This window comes from Chelonoidis abingdonii, chromosome 7, assembly GCF_003597395.2.
Source record: "Chelonoidis abingdonii isolate Lonesome George chromosome 7, CheloAbing_2.0, whole genome shotgun sequence".
Classification (NCBI taxonomy): Eukaryota; Metazoa; Chordata; order Testudines; family Testudinidae; genus Chelonoidis; species Chelonoidis abingdonii.
Window position 1 is genome coordinate 66015101 of NC_133775.1, and position 18515 is coordinate 66033615.

Consider the following 18515-nt stretch of genomic DNA (forward strand, 5'->3'; position numbering starts at 1 on the left):
CCACCCTCTCCCCACTGAGCTCTGCCATCCAAACCCCTTGCTTAGCAAGTGCAGTTCAGCTGAGGGTGGCCAGTGCTTAATTTGTAATGAAAGAAGTGCCAGGCTGAAGCAGGTTTTTTACTTTTGTAACTGATGTGACAAGCCCAGAGGTGCCGGGGCCATGAACTGCCAAGCCTAGAGGTGCTGGGGCTCAGACTTGGCAAAAATTAAGCACTGAGGAGGAACCCGTCAATCAGGACAGGCTAGACAGAGTTCTGCTGCCCTTTACTCATACAGTGAGGATAACACTATTTCATTATCCCTGCATTCAAGTGATTTGTAACCCAGCACCAGCCAAAACTGATCACTTGCGCTACACAACTCTGTCTGCTGGATGCCTGAGGCAGGATAGGAGTATACATGTAAATATAGTCTGGTCCTGAAGCCTTTCCCTGCAGCCCCCCAGCTCATCACTAGCTGTCAGGGGAGAGCTCATTCAGACCTTGTTTACAAAGCATAATTTGAAATTTTATGTTGGCCAACATCGCCAGAATGAATGCATTTACATTGTCAGAAAATACAACAGCTGTGTGAGGAAGCTAGTCTTTGTCCATACTTTTCAAACCTATTATGTTTTTTCAGGTACATGTATTTTATCACATACTATATATGCTTTTGAAGTGTGTATTAATGTTTTGATTTCAATTCAAATTTCCAACCAGTCACTACATTGGCAACACTGCATGTAACTATTTGACCACTGTGGGGGTATTAGGGAAATTCAGGGGAGGTGTAGATGTAGGGAAATCCCTGGAATACGCCCCCAGTGACCCAGCAGCAGGAACTTCATGGGACACCGCTATGTGCTTGTGTGAGTAGAAGCACAGACGTAAGGAGGGGACCATTTTCACTCCACTCCTTCCACCAGCCCCTGATGAACTGCATCAGACTGAATAGTGTGACTGTCCAGATGTAGGCAAGCTTTACACTGCACAGCTCTCTAGCACATTCAGGGTCAGGTTCTCGACTGGTGTAAACTGAGCTGGCTGAGGTTCTGGATCCTCATACAGAGAGAGGGAAACACCTTGCTAATACTGCCTTGGTCATAGTGTGAAATGAGTTAGCAGAGATACTATTCAAATCTTCTTTCAAAGGTAAAGCAAACCCATCCCTTTGCACTGCCAGTAAAGTAGCAGGAATGTTGCTTATTTAAAGCCAATAATGTGAGTGATTGCTAAGAACACACAAGAAACCAGGTCCACCCTTGCTGGTTTTCCATTTGCTTCAAGACTTGACATGGATGAAAAACTCACTGAAACAGGATGCCAATATAAAATTCCTCGAAGCTGGGGCATGTCCACTCTGACAGCTAGCTGGAGGTTCTGCTATAGGTGGAGAGGGAGGCCCAGCATGAGCTTGTCTGCCATTTGCAGATGCAGAGCCTTCCCGTAGGGGAGGGAATCTTCCAGGTTATGCATCAGAACCAATGCCTTGAGAGAGCCTAACAATGCCGTTTTGTGCAGTGCAATCCTGTGGCTGCGGCTGCATTAGAAGAGGAGGGTGGGGTGGAAGAGGAAGGAACAGATACAGGAAATGGATGGGCTCCACGCCATGCCTGCGGGAGCTCTGCTGAATCCCCAGCCCACAGACTGTGTCTGCTGGTAAGTCCCTACAGGAGAAGCAGCAAACTCCTTTCTATGTACCCAGCTGCAGTGGCTCGCTGGTGCATAAGAGGACCGGGCTATGGCCCCATCTCCTCACCATCCCCTCTGGGTGTCTTGTTCCCTAGGGGGCACTGGGAGGATGTGGTGGTTTGGGGAAGTGCAGCAGCTGCAGTTGTATTGAGCCCCATTGCAAGGCCACAATGTATCTTGTTTAGGTACTTGAATGGCCTCCATTCCCATAGTATGTGAGCACTTCCCACTCTGTGATGTATTTACAGCACCCCTGGGAGACAGGGCAGGGCTAGCATCCTCCCTTGACAAAGGGGTAACTGAGGCACAGAGAGGCTTGTCCAGGGTAACACAGGGAATCTGTGTCATAACAGGGAGCTGTGCCCATGCTAGGACCCAGGCTAAAACATCAGCCACTGGATCCTCCCTCCTCTCAATGCAAGAGCAGTAAAGTTTTCTGGCATTTTGCCCAAAATTTGTGCCCCCCAAGAGCAGCCAGGCTCAATGTAGCACCTGGTCAGTGATTAGCCAAACAGAGCCCTAGTGTTGCTGTGATTCATCTAAGATTCCTCCCAGTGGTGGTTGCTGAATTTTATCGTAGAGCGCGCGGCTCATTGCCAGTGTGTTTTGGAGGGCTGCATGGCCTCCCAGGGGAGAGGAAGTTGCACGGCTTGGACGTAGAAAGAGCACCTCATTTTTACTGGCATAGAGATTAAACTTTGCAAAACACTCTTAGATTATCCAGGAGCTTCAGAAAGAAATCAAGCCACTTTAGCACAAAAATTATTGAAATGGAGCTAATTGTGCTTTACAAACTGCCACAGCTTAGTGGGAATCTTGGAACCAGCAGTAAAGGCTCATGCCACTAAGGGCAAAGTGATTGCAGTATTTACATGTGTATGCAATATGAACCTGCTTCAAAAGCCATAGAAGTCAATGGGAGTCTTTCAATGGTCCAGTCCTGTATCATGACTTCTGCAGCACCACTACTGGGATTTGTATCTCTATTGAGCACAATTCTCTTGACTCAGAGGCTAGGTTGAAGATTCGCTTGAGGAGAGACGTTCTTAGACCCTCAAATGATGTAGTTTAGCTTTCCTCTGGGGACTGTTCCTGCTAGTTCATCGCCATCCAGTGGGGATCTGCAGAAGGATGTCAGTGAAGGACAAGGCAAGGTTGCTTACTAAGTCATGGGATTTCCTGGAATATATTGGTTGAAATTTTCAAAGCCATCTAGGCATGTAGGTGTCTCCCATGTCATGTCGCCCATTCATTTCAATGTAGTGTTAATTTGAATAGAAGGTTTTGTCTGTATGCCCTGGATGTCTTTGAAAATCTCAGCCATAGTCCCTGCAGATGCACTTCGATCCCTCCCCGCCTCCCTTCTCCCTTGGAACATGTTAATAGTCATTTCCATGTGCGTGGAGAGGAGCTGAGTGATGGTGGTGGTGGGCTGAGCCTTTTATGCCCTTGGTTCCTAGAATACTTGTGGGTGGGTGACATCAGCACACTGCTAAGGCTTTTTCACTCCTAGGAAAGAACCTCTGGCCCTGAGCCAAAGGCCTGGTGCATCTCTGTACAGTATGGGGCTCCAGAGGCAAACTTAATAAGCCCCAGTTACTTGGGGCCAGATTTGGACACCCTTACTTCCGTGTGACACACCTTCCTCTATTGGGGCGCCTGTGCCGTAAGCAACAAGAAATGCAGGGGACAGGCAGTACTGTAGGAAGGCGATCTATACTAAGTGTGCTGAGAGGCCACTGTTACATCTGTGGGTCTGCTGCTTAGCGGGAGCAGCCTAGACCAGGCTTGCTTGCCTCAGCCCGGGTGTCACACCAAACTAGGACCCACCTGACCCTCTCTCTCCAGTTCCACTCATCACACTACATCCCTCCTATTTTATAAACAAATTAATAACAAATAATGAACTAACTCTGAATGCCACAAAGCACCCACATGCCAGTCTACTAAAGTGGTGGATTAGCTCCTGGGCCAACGGGGCCAGTGCTTTGGGGCTCCAGACAATTGGTGGCCCTGGAAACATGGGCATCCCCCATACCCTGACCTTGCTCAGTAGTAGGAGTGCCAGGTGGGTGGAGCTGGGTAGGGAGGAGCCCCCGCACCCCAACCCCACTCCCCAGCAGGAGCACTGGGCAGGAAGAGCCCTGGCCACCCCCTAGAGCTGGGCCTCGGAGCAGGGCCATGGCTCTGGCAGGGGGGGACATGGACAAGAGTAAGGGGGCTGAGGCTGGGCATGGAGCCACAGCTGGGGGCAAGCGTGGAGCCCCAGATGTGGGGTCAGCAGCCAGGACACTGGATATGGGGCCAGGAGCAAAGCCCCACGTAAAACCTAGTTCCTGCACCTACGCAGAGCCGCAGTGTGTGTGTGGGATGGAATGGGGAAGACTGTGGGTCGAAAGGGGTGGGGCCATGGTGGGGAAGGGGTGAAATGGGGGTGGGACTGAAGATGGAAGGGGTGGGGAGGGGATCCCCACTTGCTCTTGCCCAGGCCCCACAAAGCCTATGGTTACTAGCACTCAGCCTAGTCAGAGCCACAGCTCTATCATGGACTCAAATAAACACATCATTGCAGAGAGAATATGGTTTCTTCATCAGGGAATTGGACATGGATCTCAGTACTATGTCTCTACCATCCATTTCTTCCTCTGGCAACCTGCATCCCTGCAGGGTTGGTCTCAGGATTAGTCTTTGTCTCCACACCTCTGGCACTCGTGGCACCTCAGCAGACTCACATTGGATTGCTTCCTGTTTTCCCCACCAGGGCTGCCCAGAATGGGGGTGGGGGCAAGTGGAGAACTTTGCCCCAGGCCCCCAGCCCCCCCAGGGGCTCCCACAAGAATATAGTATTCTATAGTATTGCAACTTTTTTTTTTATGGAAGGGGCCCCTGAAATTGCTTTGCCCCAGGCCCCCTGAATCCTCTGGGCGGCCCTGTTCCCCACTGTGTCTGTTGACTCACAGATGTCTGCAGTTTATCATAGCACTTTTCCCTCCTGAGCGGTGACCTCATATGAGCTGGGAGCCATTGTGCTACTCATGATTCATTGCGTCTACCGAGCCCAAAGACTCCAAGACTGTAAGATCAGACCACTGTGATCATCTAGTCTAACCTCCTGCACATCGCAGGCCACAGACCCTCACCCACCCACTCTTGTAATAGGCCCCTAACCTCTGGCTGAGTTACTGAAGTTCTCAAGTCATGATTTAAAGGCTTAAATTTACAGAGAATTCACAATTTCCTCTAGTTCAAACCAGCAAGTCACGTGTGCCCCATGCTGCAGAGGAAGGTGAAAAACCCCTGTAGTCTCTGCCAATCTGACCTGGGAAAATTCCTTCCCAACCCCAAATATGGTGATCAGTTAGACCCTGAGCGTGTGGGCAAAACCCACCAACCAGACACCTGGGAAAGAATTCTCTGTAGTAACTCAGAGTCCTCCCCATCTAGTGTCCCATCTCCGGCCGTTGGTGATACTTGCTAATAGCAGATATGGATGGGTCATATGCCAGTGTAGGCACTCCATAAACTTATCCAGTCCGGTCTTGAAACAAGTTCAATTTTTTTCCCCCCCACTACCCCCAGGGAGGCTGTTCCAGAACATCACTCCTGTCATGGTTAGACCCCTTTGTCAAATTTCAAGCCTAAACTTATTGATGGCCGGTTTATAGCCATATGTTCTTGTGCCAAACTGGCCCTTAACTTTCCTGTGTCTTTCCAATGGTAACAATTCACTCACATCTCTTGCAGGATACCCACTGCTCCAGTGACTTCGGTGGGATTATGCCTAGTGTTAAGTACTATTGTCAAGTTGTCACCCTCACTCTGAACTTTAGGGTACAGATGTGGGGACCTGCATGAGATAACCCCTAAGCTTATTTACCAGCTTAGATCTAGTTGCTACCAGTACCAAATAGTTTAAACAAACGTTTATGGGACAGTCATTTGGAAACTCTGTCTTCTTCCCAAATATTTCCCCAGTCTTTATCCCCTCTTTCCTGGATTGAGACTGGTTCATCTCCTACCAATTCCTGGTGAGCTCAGATCCAAAAAACCCTTGGATCTTAAAACAAGGAAAAATCAATTAGGTTATTTAAAAGAAGACTTTTAATTCAAGGAAAAGGGTGAAAGAAATACCTCTGTGAGACTAGCACGCAAGCTACTCTCACAGACGACAGATTCAAAACACAGAGGATGTCCCTCTGGGCAAAAACCTTAGTTACACAAAGACACCCAATTTGATTCTCCCTCTTATGCAAAATGAAGTCACAAAAGAAAATAAACATAATCTAATACATTCCTTCTCTAAACACTTACTACTTTTAAGAAATGTTAGATGGCTGATTCGTGGATCCTTCATTTGGCACAAACTTTTCTGAACAGACAAAAGACTGATTTCTCTAGACTCATAGAAGATTTTAGGGTTGGAAGGGATCTCAGAAGGTCATTCAGTCTGATTACCTACTCAAAGCAGGACTAATCCCCAGACAGATTTTTACCCCATTTCCCTAAATGGCCCCCTCAAGGATTGAACTCAGAACCCTGGGTTAAGCAGGCCAATGCTCAAACCACTGAGCTACCCTTCCCTTTTTGAAAACATCTTGTCCCTCTGTTGATTCCTCTGGTCAGGTGTCAGCTAGGCTTTGTGAACTTCTTAACCCTTGACAGGTAAAAGAGGAATTAACCCTTAATAGTCTGTTTATGTACTATGATTTGTGAATAAGGGCATCAGCCTTACTTACTCACTTCTTAGCACTCTGCTTGTGAATAGATCTGAACATACCACAGGCTGGAGCTGAACATCGCATGTGCTCTAAGGCCTAGAAAGCCATTCACTCATTCTGGAGAGCACTTACTCCCACTAATGTCAATAGTGTTACTCATGGGAGTAAATGCTTACTCTTTATTTCCCCACTTCTGATGTTTTTCTTTGGCAAAGAGAGATGCCTGATCATCCTTGCAAGAATTATTTCATGCTGGAATTCACAGATGGGTCTTTGCTATGTTATTGCTAAACTCCTCTATTCTGCATTCCAAGGTTTAACTGAGCAGCACTCAATGTTAATCTATCTACCATCAGGGATATTTACTTTAAATCATGGAATCCATAACTCCTACGACAGATTAAAAGCAAGCACCTTCCAGGCCCACTCCTGCTCCCATTGGAATCAATTATCGTAAATATAATTTGTATTATTTAGGAGAAAGCTGGTGACTCATTTGAGAACCATGGCAGTCAGAGTTGGAAAAGGTGTAATAAATCGTTACATCCATCCACCCTACCCCAGCCTACACAGGGTTATATCCTTTTACATTACATTAGACAATTCTCCCTTCAGATGCCTGAACATGGTTAGTAGGGATAGTCTTTAGTTGTCACTTGACTGTGTTATCTTGACTGGCTTCTGTTTACACTGGCTGGATTGATTACTCTTTACTAAATAGTCTTCAGCTCTCTCTCTTTTGCTAAGGGCTGCCCAAGGGCTATGACTCATGACCACTGATGAAATACAAGTGGCCCTTGAAAACCACAAACACATCCACCGAGATTGGTAACAGTTTCTAGTAGAAAAGGAAATGACTTTTTAAAGGGCAAAAGCCATGTAAAGGGGAGATTAGAAATGGCTGGCTAATCAACCCCGATACAAGGCAAAAGCCCTTTTCTATTCTATTCCATTCTATATACGTTCTTATACTCTGCACATCCCTGTAGTATTTGGGCATCGCCAGTCGTGCATTAAGTAATGTGACTAATCTCCTCTGTTAGGAGATCTGTGCCCTGGAAATGTCCCTTGGAATGACTGACAGTACAACCGCAGATTAATTCAGAAGCTAAGTTCAGGAACAATGGGAACAGATCAGGCTGCCATCAGTTTGCCCCTCTCAGACTCTCTGCTGTGGTCACTTCGGGGGAAGGAATAGAGAGTACAACCTCTGATTATTAGTATTACTTATTATTATTTGTATTACCATAGTACTTTGGAGGCCCTCCCAACTGAGATTGTGCTAGGTCCTGTACAAATACAGAATGAGAGCTAGATCCTGCCCTGCGGCGCTTAAAGTTGAAACAGACAAGGAAGATAAAGCGAGCGCTGTCCAAAGTCACCAAGGAGTCCATGGTAGAGTCAGCAATCATCCCGGATTTCCTCCATCCGAACCCAAAGCCTTAATCACAACCCCATCTTTCATCTCTCAGTTGTAACTGCCACCCAACTACAGGGCTCGTGCCAGACCCTAAGACAGCTGAGCTGTACAGCTGGGGCAGATCTGTAAACCGGGGCCATTGTGGGAACTGTGATGGAAGAAGCTGATGCTGCTTGAAAATAGCAGCCCAGTCAACAGATATTACTTGGTTGACTGTATCCTGGAAAGCAGCAGCTCAGTAAAGGACTTGGGGTAACAGCAGATAACGAGCTGACCATACACTACCAGTGCATTGCTGTGGCTAAGAGGTCTATGGCAACTGATGGATGCATAAGCAAGAGACTATCAAGCAGGAGTTGGGAGGTGATACCACCTCTATATACAGGGCTGATGAGATTGTTACTGGAATATCGTGTCCAGTTCTGGTGTCCGCACTTCAGAAAGGATGTTGGCAAATCAGAAGAGGTTCAGAAACAATCTACAAGAGTGATGCGAGGTCTGGAAGTCTGCTGTACCCCGAGGGACACAAGAGGCACAAGCTATTTATGTTTCCAAAGAGATGGTTAAGAGGTGACTTGATCATAGTCTGGAAGTACCTGCACGTGGAGATGATTTCTAATCATACAGGGCTCTTTAATTTTGCAAAGGCCCAACAAGAGCCAGTGGTTGGAATCTGGAGGTAGCTATATTCCAGCTAGAAATAAGGTGCATGTTTTTAATAGTGAGGGGAATTAGTCCACTGAACAGTTTAGCAAGGGATGTGATGGATCGTGAAATCTTTAACTGAAGATTGGATATCTCTTTCTACAAAATATACTCTAGCTCAATCGCAAAAATGGGACTTAGTGCCGGAATTACTGAGTGACATTCTCTGGCCTGTGCAATGCGGGAGGTTAGATTAGATGACCCTTTGGGCCTTAAAGTTTATGAGCCTATGAATTATTTGGGTGCAAATTCACATACAGGACTGTGCACATCTGTTGATGCCTAGTTCACACAAATCTGCCCGTGTGTGCAGGCTGCAGCTGTGCCCACGCGTATCAGTAGGAAACTGTGGTTTGCACACACTTAGGGAGCCAGGTTGGTGAAAAAGCATGTGTGGCCCAAGGTGTGGCTATGTGTGAAAATATACAGCAGAATGAATATTCTCCCCATCATTGCTCCACCCAGGACCATTCACCTCTAATCCCCCCTCCCTCCAACAAAGGGAAATGCAAGCCAACAGGTAACAGAGGAATGTTTTATTATTTGTCAGTAATGGAAACACATTCTCACTTGGCTCAAGTTCTGAGGAAGGAGACAATATGAGATAAGATGCTCAGGTGGCTTTTAGGCTGGCAGCGGACTCCAGGCACAGTGCAACTGGTACAGTATCTGTGAGGTGAAACAATGAGGAAAGCCACAATACCCCTCTGCCCTGACCCTCAGCAGCCTCTGCTATAAATCCTGAGAGATGAGGAGTGCAGCAGCCTCCCTGGGGATTCCATTGGGGCGCTTGTCTGGACAGCAGGAAGGCTGAAGCGGGTTCTGAAAGTAGGAAACTCCTCACAGCTCAACAGGGGCATGAAGGTCTCCCCACTCAGGTAACAAATGAAAAGTCTCCCTGGGGACTGAATGACTGACTAGCTAGCCGGCTGGCAGAGGTTAGCACAGCTGAACCTGCCCGAGAGCTGCGCAGGAGAAGGGTCATTCTGCTTTGCTAGTGTATATACTGGCCTAGTGCTTACTGGCCAGTGTCACCTGTAGGACAAAGGTGGTGAGAACTGCATTGTAAACCCAAGCTGAAAAAACTGACTCTTCTACACATCAACCTACCCCGAGGATTTGGATTTGGTTGGCACCCTGTAGTGGCTGGGAGCTTTAGCAATTCATATGGCCTTTCATGATGGGAAGAGGGACAGAAAGCCTCACCGGGGCAGGGGGGTCACCAGGGCAGGAGGGGTGGGGGAGCGAGGTTTGCAGGAGATGGGTCAGTGGAGGAGAGGATTGACTGAGGCTGAGTCAGTTCTACATTCACTGCAGTGCCTGTGTGCAGCATATACAGCACAACCCATACAAAAGCAATGGTAGGCAGATGTTATGGCTGCATAGCTAAGCACTCCAGTCAGTTGTACATGCAATCATAACTCTACCCCCTAACCCAACTGTATTATAATGTCTCCTCTAATTAAAAGATCGCATACTATTGCTCAGTTGATGCAATATATATTAGGTTTTTTTCTACAAACTTAGATACATTACCTACTCATAATATTCGAATCATTCTTTTTATATTTACACTACTCATTTGTCATTCCAGTCCCCTAAAATGTAGCAAAGCTTTTGAATGCCATTTAATGATTTGGAGGCCCTGTTCCCAGTACACTTATTGGGAAATCTGGTCCAGCTCCCATTAGGCAGCTTTGAAAACCCAGCCTGTATCTTTATTGACATAGGGGTTTTACAAGGTGCAGTCCTTTCTTCCTACAGAATGTATTTTAGTAGTTTTGTCAGCATCTATATACAGCAACTCAAACTTCCATTCAGGGGATGAAATTAACTTAGCTGCAAATTTAATTAGCATATATATACACACACTCTGGTTCATTTTCACTCTTGCTCCATATTGCTATACTTACATTGGATAAGTGCCATCTAATATATACTTTTCATGCAAATGAATTACACCAACTCTGTTGTCCGGCATACACAAAGCACTAGAAGATGTTACAAATGTGTATCTAAAGTTGTAGAAAATGTGTATGATATGCAGTATTATTTAAGAAATAGTATGAGATCAGATGTTTAAAGACTTTATTGTTATAGGTATACATGCAAGAGAGCTGGGTTCAGGTTGTGCATGTAACATCAACTGTGGCATTCGCTGATACTGTATATCAGTGATTAGCCATACAGTCTTAACTTTCTCTTAACGGTGCTTAAATGGAATTTCCTAGGGTTGGTTTGTTTGTTCTTTAATTAAGATGAAAGATGGGGGAGAAGGTGCTCCACTTGCCAGGACTTGAAAGTTCTCCTGGCTTGCAACTAAGGCAATAAATAGCATGTGTTCATTCCATAGCTGGAAATATTTGGCCAGACACCACGAGAATGCCCTGCTCTGCTTGACACCTTAGGAAATCTGCAGGATCTGCACAGTCACCAAGGTGCATCCCAGGAGGGCTTTCTCATGTGAATCAAGCCTGAAATATGTATTTGTTTTCACACTTTTGTGTCAGTTGCTCTGCAGACAAATTGTTACTTCAAACCCACCATAAAGGAATTGTTTTGTATTTCTGTGCCAGGTTTCTGTATGTGTCCAAGTCACATACTACACTAAGCCCCGGAAAGATTGTCCTTGTCTTCCAAATTCACTATCTCTAAAGAGATTAGGGACCATGGGCCTATTAAAGTCAACAACAGTCTACTTCTTGCCTTCAGTGGGTATGGGATCAGGCTTTACATGAGTGTCTGAATAAACGATAGAGTCACTGAAGGCATATATCCAAATCTTTGTGTGTATTTGTGAGTAAATGTGCATATTAGAGATGAGTTCACCCTACCCGAGAACTTCAGGGGTGTGTGTGTGTGTGTGTGTGTGTGTGTGTGTGTACATGCACATACGCATGTGTGCATGTGACATATGGTGCCACTGAGTTTGCAGATTATTAGACACTGCCAGCATTTTAATTTGTCTCTTTCTTTTTAAAAAACCATTTGTAACAGTCTCTAACTTGTCCATTCCAGCCTTCTTCTCTCACTTCCAAACACTGTTATTTTTTCATTTCCTGAGTCTTTCAGGGCACATTTATCTGGATCACCACAGGGGACACCTTGCCTGCCATCTCTTCATCTTTTCCTTCACAATGAGGCAAAGATTGTGTGGTGGGTCCCTGAAGTCTCCAACTCGCCCAGGTGGCTTCAAGACAAACCAGGTCCCTTCTTGATTGAAGTGACTGTTTTCCGCAAATGTACATGGCATTTCAATTATATACAAATATTATCAAATAAATAGAGAATCCAGGATTCCTCTGACTCTGAGGCAAGCATTGGTAATTTTCAGTGGCGTCCTCTTCATTCTTCTTGAGGGCACTGTACATTTCTCCCATTTCAGCTAACAAAATAGCTGTGGTAAGCCCCAAAGAGAGGAACAGGACATGTGCTGCATAAAGACCATTTGCACATCAGCTTGTTTGCACTAGCCATGAGAACTCTCTCACTTAGACATACCACAAGCCCCTGAGAGGCAAGGCCAGGGTAGGTTTTTTGAACATGTACTGCCTATTGGACATAACCCTCCCATAAGTTTAGGTGCTGGGTTCCAATTCCCAGTTTTATTTGATCGCAGGGGCATTACTTTACATTTTATACGCGTCTGGTAAGCAGTCTGAGCGAGGAGTCAGTAAGAAGAGGCCCAGGGTCAAATCTTTGTAGTTGGCATCTCCGTTGGCCTCCAAGTAGACTTCATCCTTAAACCGCATCTCGGACACTGTCACCGAATCTATTACCTGTTCTGTGACCTTCACACACAAGATGGACGCATCGGACCGCTTGTACACCTTAAGGCTCAGTGAGGCATTCCTCTGGGACATTGCCTTGATCGTTCCCTTCAGGGAGACCAGGTAGAAGCCATCACAGTAGATCGGGATGGAGAGGTTTCTGACGTTCATAGTGCCCCGATTCCAAGAGATATTGATGCGTTTCTCCTTGGGGACATAATCTGGAGTGGAAGAAGCAAACAGAAACCCATGGAGATGTGAGTCCCTCAAACCCTCTTGGAAGAGGATGATTTTATGTGGCTTGAGCATAGGAAGAAACAAAGAGAGTAGAGAAACCACAAAGGAAATAGGGAGAACTAGAAATGGGATGGAATGAAGAGGGATGCAGAGGGGGAGGAAGGTCTAGGGCAAAGGCACTGCAGCTTTGCTCTGTGGCACACAGACAGCCGGCTTGGCACTGGCCCTTCTTGTTTCCACGTGAGAGGAACAGATCTGATGAAGGGGAGAGATGAAATGAAGCGCCTGAGAATGGGAGGGAAGTGATGGCAGAGGACCACAAGATGCTCAGTAACACGATGGCCCTTTTCTTGCTCTGGCCATGTAAAGGAGCCTTCCAGAGGGGTGTAAAATGGCCTCAGTGTGAATGAGACTCTTAGCCCCTCTCTGTGAAGGTGGGGTTCACACTGTGAAAATGTAGTAGCAGCAGTGAATATGGATATTACAGTAACATCCAGAGGGCCGTGTCGGGATTGGGGCCCCAATGTGTAGGGCCCTGTACAAGCCTTGTCCTGATGTTCAAAAATCCCTGGTCTAGAGAGAGCAAAAGTGACAGGGAGAGCTAGAGAGAGCAGACGAGTGAGCGGGGGAGCTGGAAAGGGTGGGGGTGGATGCAACATATTTGAAGGACTGGGGAATGTAAAGCAGAGGAGTGGAAACTCCACATCCAAGGAAACTACTTCATTTGCATATTCATTTGCATAAATATTTAAAAGGCTAATAAAGGCACACAGCTTTATTGTCTCCTGTTTCTCTCTTCTGTGGCCAAGGATTGGCATTGCTGGCTTTAGGGATTCTAGTCCTGGAGTTCACCATTAAAGACCTGCCCCTGGACCATCATTCCATCACTGTCAATGGAAAGACTCCCATTGACATCAGTGGGCTTTAGATCAGGCCCTGCCCTGCCCTGGAGAGGAAAGCCCATGGCAGCAGTTCAAGACACTTACATGCTGCACTCAGCACTGAGTATCCCGCCATCTAAAGCAGTGTCTCACCTGAGCCAGATGGGTGACAGGAAGCAAGGAGACTGAGTCTCTGGGCATCACCACTTTTGTGGTAACATGAGGCAGAGCTGGTGAAAAATGTCATTTATTTCCCATACACATTTTCTTCAACTTATTTTTGGTGAAATTTCCCACCATTTTATTTTTTTCTGGGCTGGGGGGGGGGGGGATGTTTCAATGAGAAAATGAAATAGAAACTTGAAAAAAATCAGTTGTAATAAACATATACACACCTGTGGCTGCAACTTCGATCCACTGGGATTTTGGAGTCTGAAAAGCAACAAAACAAAAAAAACAGATTAATAATCTCTACAAAGTCAGGGAGAACTTTCTAGATCTCCTTGCAGATGTGCTTTGAGGAAAGAAAGAGCTTTTCGCAGTGTTGTTTATGGCAAGTCTCACGCTATTTGGTGTTTCTCTTAAACCCCAGCTCCTGGAATCCTGTGACTCCATGAGAATCTTAGCTTTTGTGGTTTTTTATTAAAAAACTTAAGTTTCTAGCTCTCCAGGATGCAGGGGATATTCCCACCAGCAGCCAAGGAAATGGCCAGGACCCCAGCCCAGCCCCCTTTGATGTTCCTGCTATCCTGCAATGTGATGGAGTGCATGCTGACCCTTGCAGATGTAAGCAGCTCCGGGCATTGCAGTCCTAGGCATTGTGCCTCTCCTTGGCTTCTGACTCATAGCTGGATCTGCTGGGCAGTTTTCTGGATAGAACCAAATTTAATTACACTAATAATGCTGAGCCCTCATTGACCACCGTTTCATCAGTGGATTTTAAAGTGCTTTACAAAGGAGGTCAGTATCATTATCCCAATTTTACAGATGGGGAAACTGAGGCACAGAGCAGGGAAGTGACTTGGGCCAAGGTCACTCAGCAAGCCAGTGGCAGAGCCAGAAATAGAACCAAAGTCTCCTGAGTCCCAGGCCAGTGCTCTGTCCACTAGGCCACACTCCCCCCCCCCACTGGGGGTATTTGCAAAAAAGTGAGCACACTCTCTCCTTCCCTAGGCCCAAGCATTTCCACCCACAGCCCCACCAGAGCACAGAGGCTGGGGTACTGGGGAAACAACAAGCTCTTCCTGCCAAGAACACCTGGGTTTGGTACAGTGCCTGAAAACTTTGTTCATTCAGCTCCCCTTCCACACACACAAACCTCAGCACAGCAGGAAGCAAGCAGGCCTCACAGCTCAGCTGGGACTAAACAAGCCATTTCACCCCAGTGGAGGCCAGCCAGGAGCTGTGTTTGAAAGCCACTGGGAGTGCCAGGTCTTGTTTCTGGTGTAGCCGGGGCCCGTAGGCCCTTGTCTCCAGCTGTGGAGGGAGCAGCTCCATTCCTGCTAACAGGCCTGATTATCCCTTGCGTAGCTCCATTTCCCCACTGTGGCCCAGGCTCCAGCCCAGCCCCAGCGCTATCCTGAAATCAGGGCCAGCGTTGGGGAGCCTTGTTTTCCCGCTGCTCTGGTGATGCTGCACCCACCAGAGGCTGCAGCTGCGATCTAGAAAGCAGCAGCGCCCTGACACATGCAAATGTAACTGGTGTTTGCTGGTTTCATCATCCGGAGCAGTGGGTGTGAGTGTGAGTTTGAGTCTCTTTCACTTTCATTTTCTGGTCCTTCGCTCCCTGTGCCTCTCTCCTCTCAGCCACCGACTCCTCCCTCTTGTTCGCCCTCTTTCCTGTTGTGGGACAGCCCTTGCCTGAACAGCTGTAGCCCAGGGCATGGTGGGCTGCCTGCAGAGAGCTGGAGTACCGGATGCTGCTGTTTGTGAGGGCAGGGAACACACAGATTTGATGTCAGCTCTTAGAAGCTTTTGCTTTTAAAATGTGCCCCCCAATCCTCTAGCTATCACTCATGCAAATCTCTTCAGTGCCAGAGTAAAGACTGCAGGATCTCCCCCTTGAATTATAATTTTTAAGACTACGCATTTTATTGTGATCCAAACTTCACTGAAGACAATGAGGGATGGTTTTGGACCTTTCAGCTATTGTAATTTAAAAAGCATTTAGTTAATCTTTTAAAAGGACACTGTGGCTTAAAAATAATAATGTAAAAAAAAACAAAACAGTCTGTCCTTGTAATATTACTGCAGCTATGGATTACTACGGTGGAAAACATGTTAAAAGGTTGAATTTATTGTTATCCATTTGTGCTATTTGTTTGCTTCTGATAAGGCTTTCAGTCAAGACAGTTTCATGTTGATTCCTAGTCAATTTCACTTTCAGCTCTGATGGGCAGGTTCTACAGATTGTAATATAAAATGATAACCTTGTGATAGGAGTTTTTTTAAGTAGTCTATAGAATAGTAAATTATTATTCCTGGTATGACATTCCATAAGATGGTTAAAAAAGAAGCAGCATGCCAACCCCAACATCCAAAAATCATGAGATTGGCTGAAAATTATTAGATTTTTAAAAATAATTAATTTTTATTTTCCTTCTGTTTGTCAGCTTTTAGGGTTCATATCTTTAAGCTTTCCCCCACAATCCTGAGAGCTAGAAATTTATTTTTAAAAAAAAGGAAAGAAAGCTGAACTACTCACATGATCACGAGACTCCAGCAGCTAGGGCTTTAAGAAAATTACCAAGTATCATGGAACTCACTCTAAAATCATGAGTTAGCAATTATCAGAGAGTTTCTATTAAATTATATGGGCCAGATCCTCAGCTACTGTAAATTGGTGTAGCTCCATTAACTTCAATGGCACTACATCACGTTACACTCACTGAGGTTCTGGTCATACAGGTTTTTAGAGCTCTTTCTATAGGTGTCTGTTCCATTCCTATCTATCCCCATTGGTTTCATCCTTATTAAATCTGTAGGATATTTCAGTTGGGGAGGTTTTCCACACACTGATGAAATGTTGCAAATTTCAGACATTGTAGGTGACTGTTTAAATCCAAATAAATCCAAACAAAAAGCTGTTTTCATCAGAATTTTAAATAATAATTTTTTAAATCCTTTGAAACATTCCTCATTACTGGGGCTGGTCAGACTATGCATTGTAAATAAATTATGTGACAGATTTAGCCCTTTCTCTTATTCACGGGCCATTTGAGACTCAGTAGATGTATTTGTGACCCTGCATTTGCCAAATGGCTTGGCTGAACAATTTTTAACCTCTGAGGGGCTTGCAAACTATTCCTCATTTGCTCTTTGTTATTTGTGGCATGAGAGTCCTCACCTCAGTCACACGGTGGTTCTGCTCCTTGACGGGATCACTGAAACTTTTGTAGAAAGGAGCACAACAAATACAGGTGGTGAATAGTAAATAACAAAACATGAGCAGCAAAGAGTTTTATTGTCATGAGTATGTTCATATGGGGGAGAATTCATCCCATGGGCAGGGCAGAACAGAGCTCGTGCACCATCTCACTACATTGCTGCCATCCTCCCTTGTGTTTTATCACCAGGAGGAGCCACTTTAACACTGTAATTGGCAGCCTCCTGGGCCGAGGTCCTTGTGGGGCTGGAATTACTCAGGGGAAGATAGTTATTTAATTGCCTCTGGGCCTGCAGGATTGGGCACTAGTGTTAGACCAGAGGCAGTGGGGTGAAGCTAGATAAGGACAGAAGCGATAAGATCACAGAGTCTTGACCTTGCACCATAGAAGTCAAAGAGAGTTTTGTCTCTGACTTCACTGGAAGGAGAATCAAGCCCTTAGGGGCTGAGCACTCTGGGCCCAGACCTGCAAAGGACTTAAACATATGCTTGACTTCAAGTGTGTGAGTTGAGTACTCCCATTGAGTTCAGTGGGGTTTGGAACATGCCAATATGGCATGTGCACATCTTGATGGCCCAATAAAAAGTTCAGATAGATAGATTTATAATTTATAGTAATTGTCTTGGGCTTTGCGAAACAAGTGAGCAAAATTCATTGTCAATGCAGTAGCATACCAGTAAGACAGTATTATACATTATCATTTGAGATCTGCACTCCAAAGCTCAGACCCATCTTTGATCTTAACCACAGGGGACCCAAAGCTGCAGTCTCCTCACAGACACAATTCCTGGGAGTTTTGCCTGGTTAAAAAATGCAGGGTCAGGCTCAGGCTTGTATTCTTTTTCTTTTCACTTTACCCCTTCCTTGGGTTTTCTATGACAGCAACGGGCTGACCAGATGGAGGACGCACTGTGAGAACTCATTGATTTGTATGCATCTGATTGATTCATTCTGATTTGTTATAGGAACAAATCATTCTGTTCACTCCAGGCACTTGGACAGTTGTCCAAAGAATTTAATACACAAGAAAATACACAACTAAAATTTCAATTTGAACTCCATGCCTGTGACAAAACCAAAGGGATCAACGAGGGGGAGAGATTGCTTCCTATAGTTGTGTGTACAGTCAGCTTGTATGCTGCAGCACTGGTCTCGGAGATATGAAGACATCTGTTGAGCCAACCTTGGGAGTTCGGATGCGACACTGGCACCCTCTAGTGTTACTTAATACCAGTCTCTCGTTGTTTCAAATCTAAGTGCCCGATCCCACAAACACTTAAGTACATGCATAGTTTTACTTGCACGAGTCGCCTTATTGACTTCAATGGGACTACTCACATGAGCACTTACACACTTAAGGATTGGGCCCCAAACATATTATTTGAAAGGGTTTCAGTCAGTTGCTGATGTAGACCGAAATGTGATGGGATGCTTTCAGCTCGGGCACTATATTATTTTAATTCTACCTTATTTTATGTTTTACAAACTATGTGTGACATTAATATTTTACACATGCATAGCCACATTCATCTCAGGCTCTCAAAGCACATTACAAACATTAATTACCCAACATTAAATTCTGAGAGGCTGGGGAGTGGGGATCCATGAGCCCATTTATAGAATGTGTAGGGACGCAATAAATAAATAAGCAGAAGCGAGCAATTCCTGACCCATTCTTTTTCTGTTTTGCCCATATGACTGTGTACAGAAAAGGATTTAAGGAGG

General features: G+C 45.7%; 1 protein-coding gene and 1 long non-coding RNA gene across 3 annotated transcripts in view; both read right to left on the minus strand.

Moving 5' to 3' along the window:
* The window catches only part of TADA1 (transcriptional adaptor 1), a 379727-nt gene that overhangs the window by 191432 nt on the left and 169780 nt on the right, over window positions 1-18515 (minus strand). The gene's annotated exons all lie outside the window — the stretch shown is intronic.
* LOC116822225 (uncharacterized) lies at window positions 12448-15142 on the minus strand. Of its 2 annotated transcripts, none has more exons than XR_012656336.1 (3): window positions 15047-15142; window positions 13800-13836; window positions 12448-12507 (listed from the first exon to the last, which is right to left on the minus strand). It is a non-coding gene; the product is annotated as an uncharacterized LOC116822225 (long non-coding RNA). The 2 variants fall into 2 exon arrangements; XR_004373104.1 differs by having other exon boundaries at window positions 14723-15142.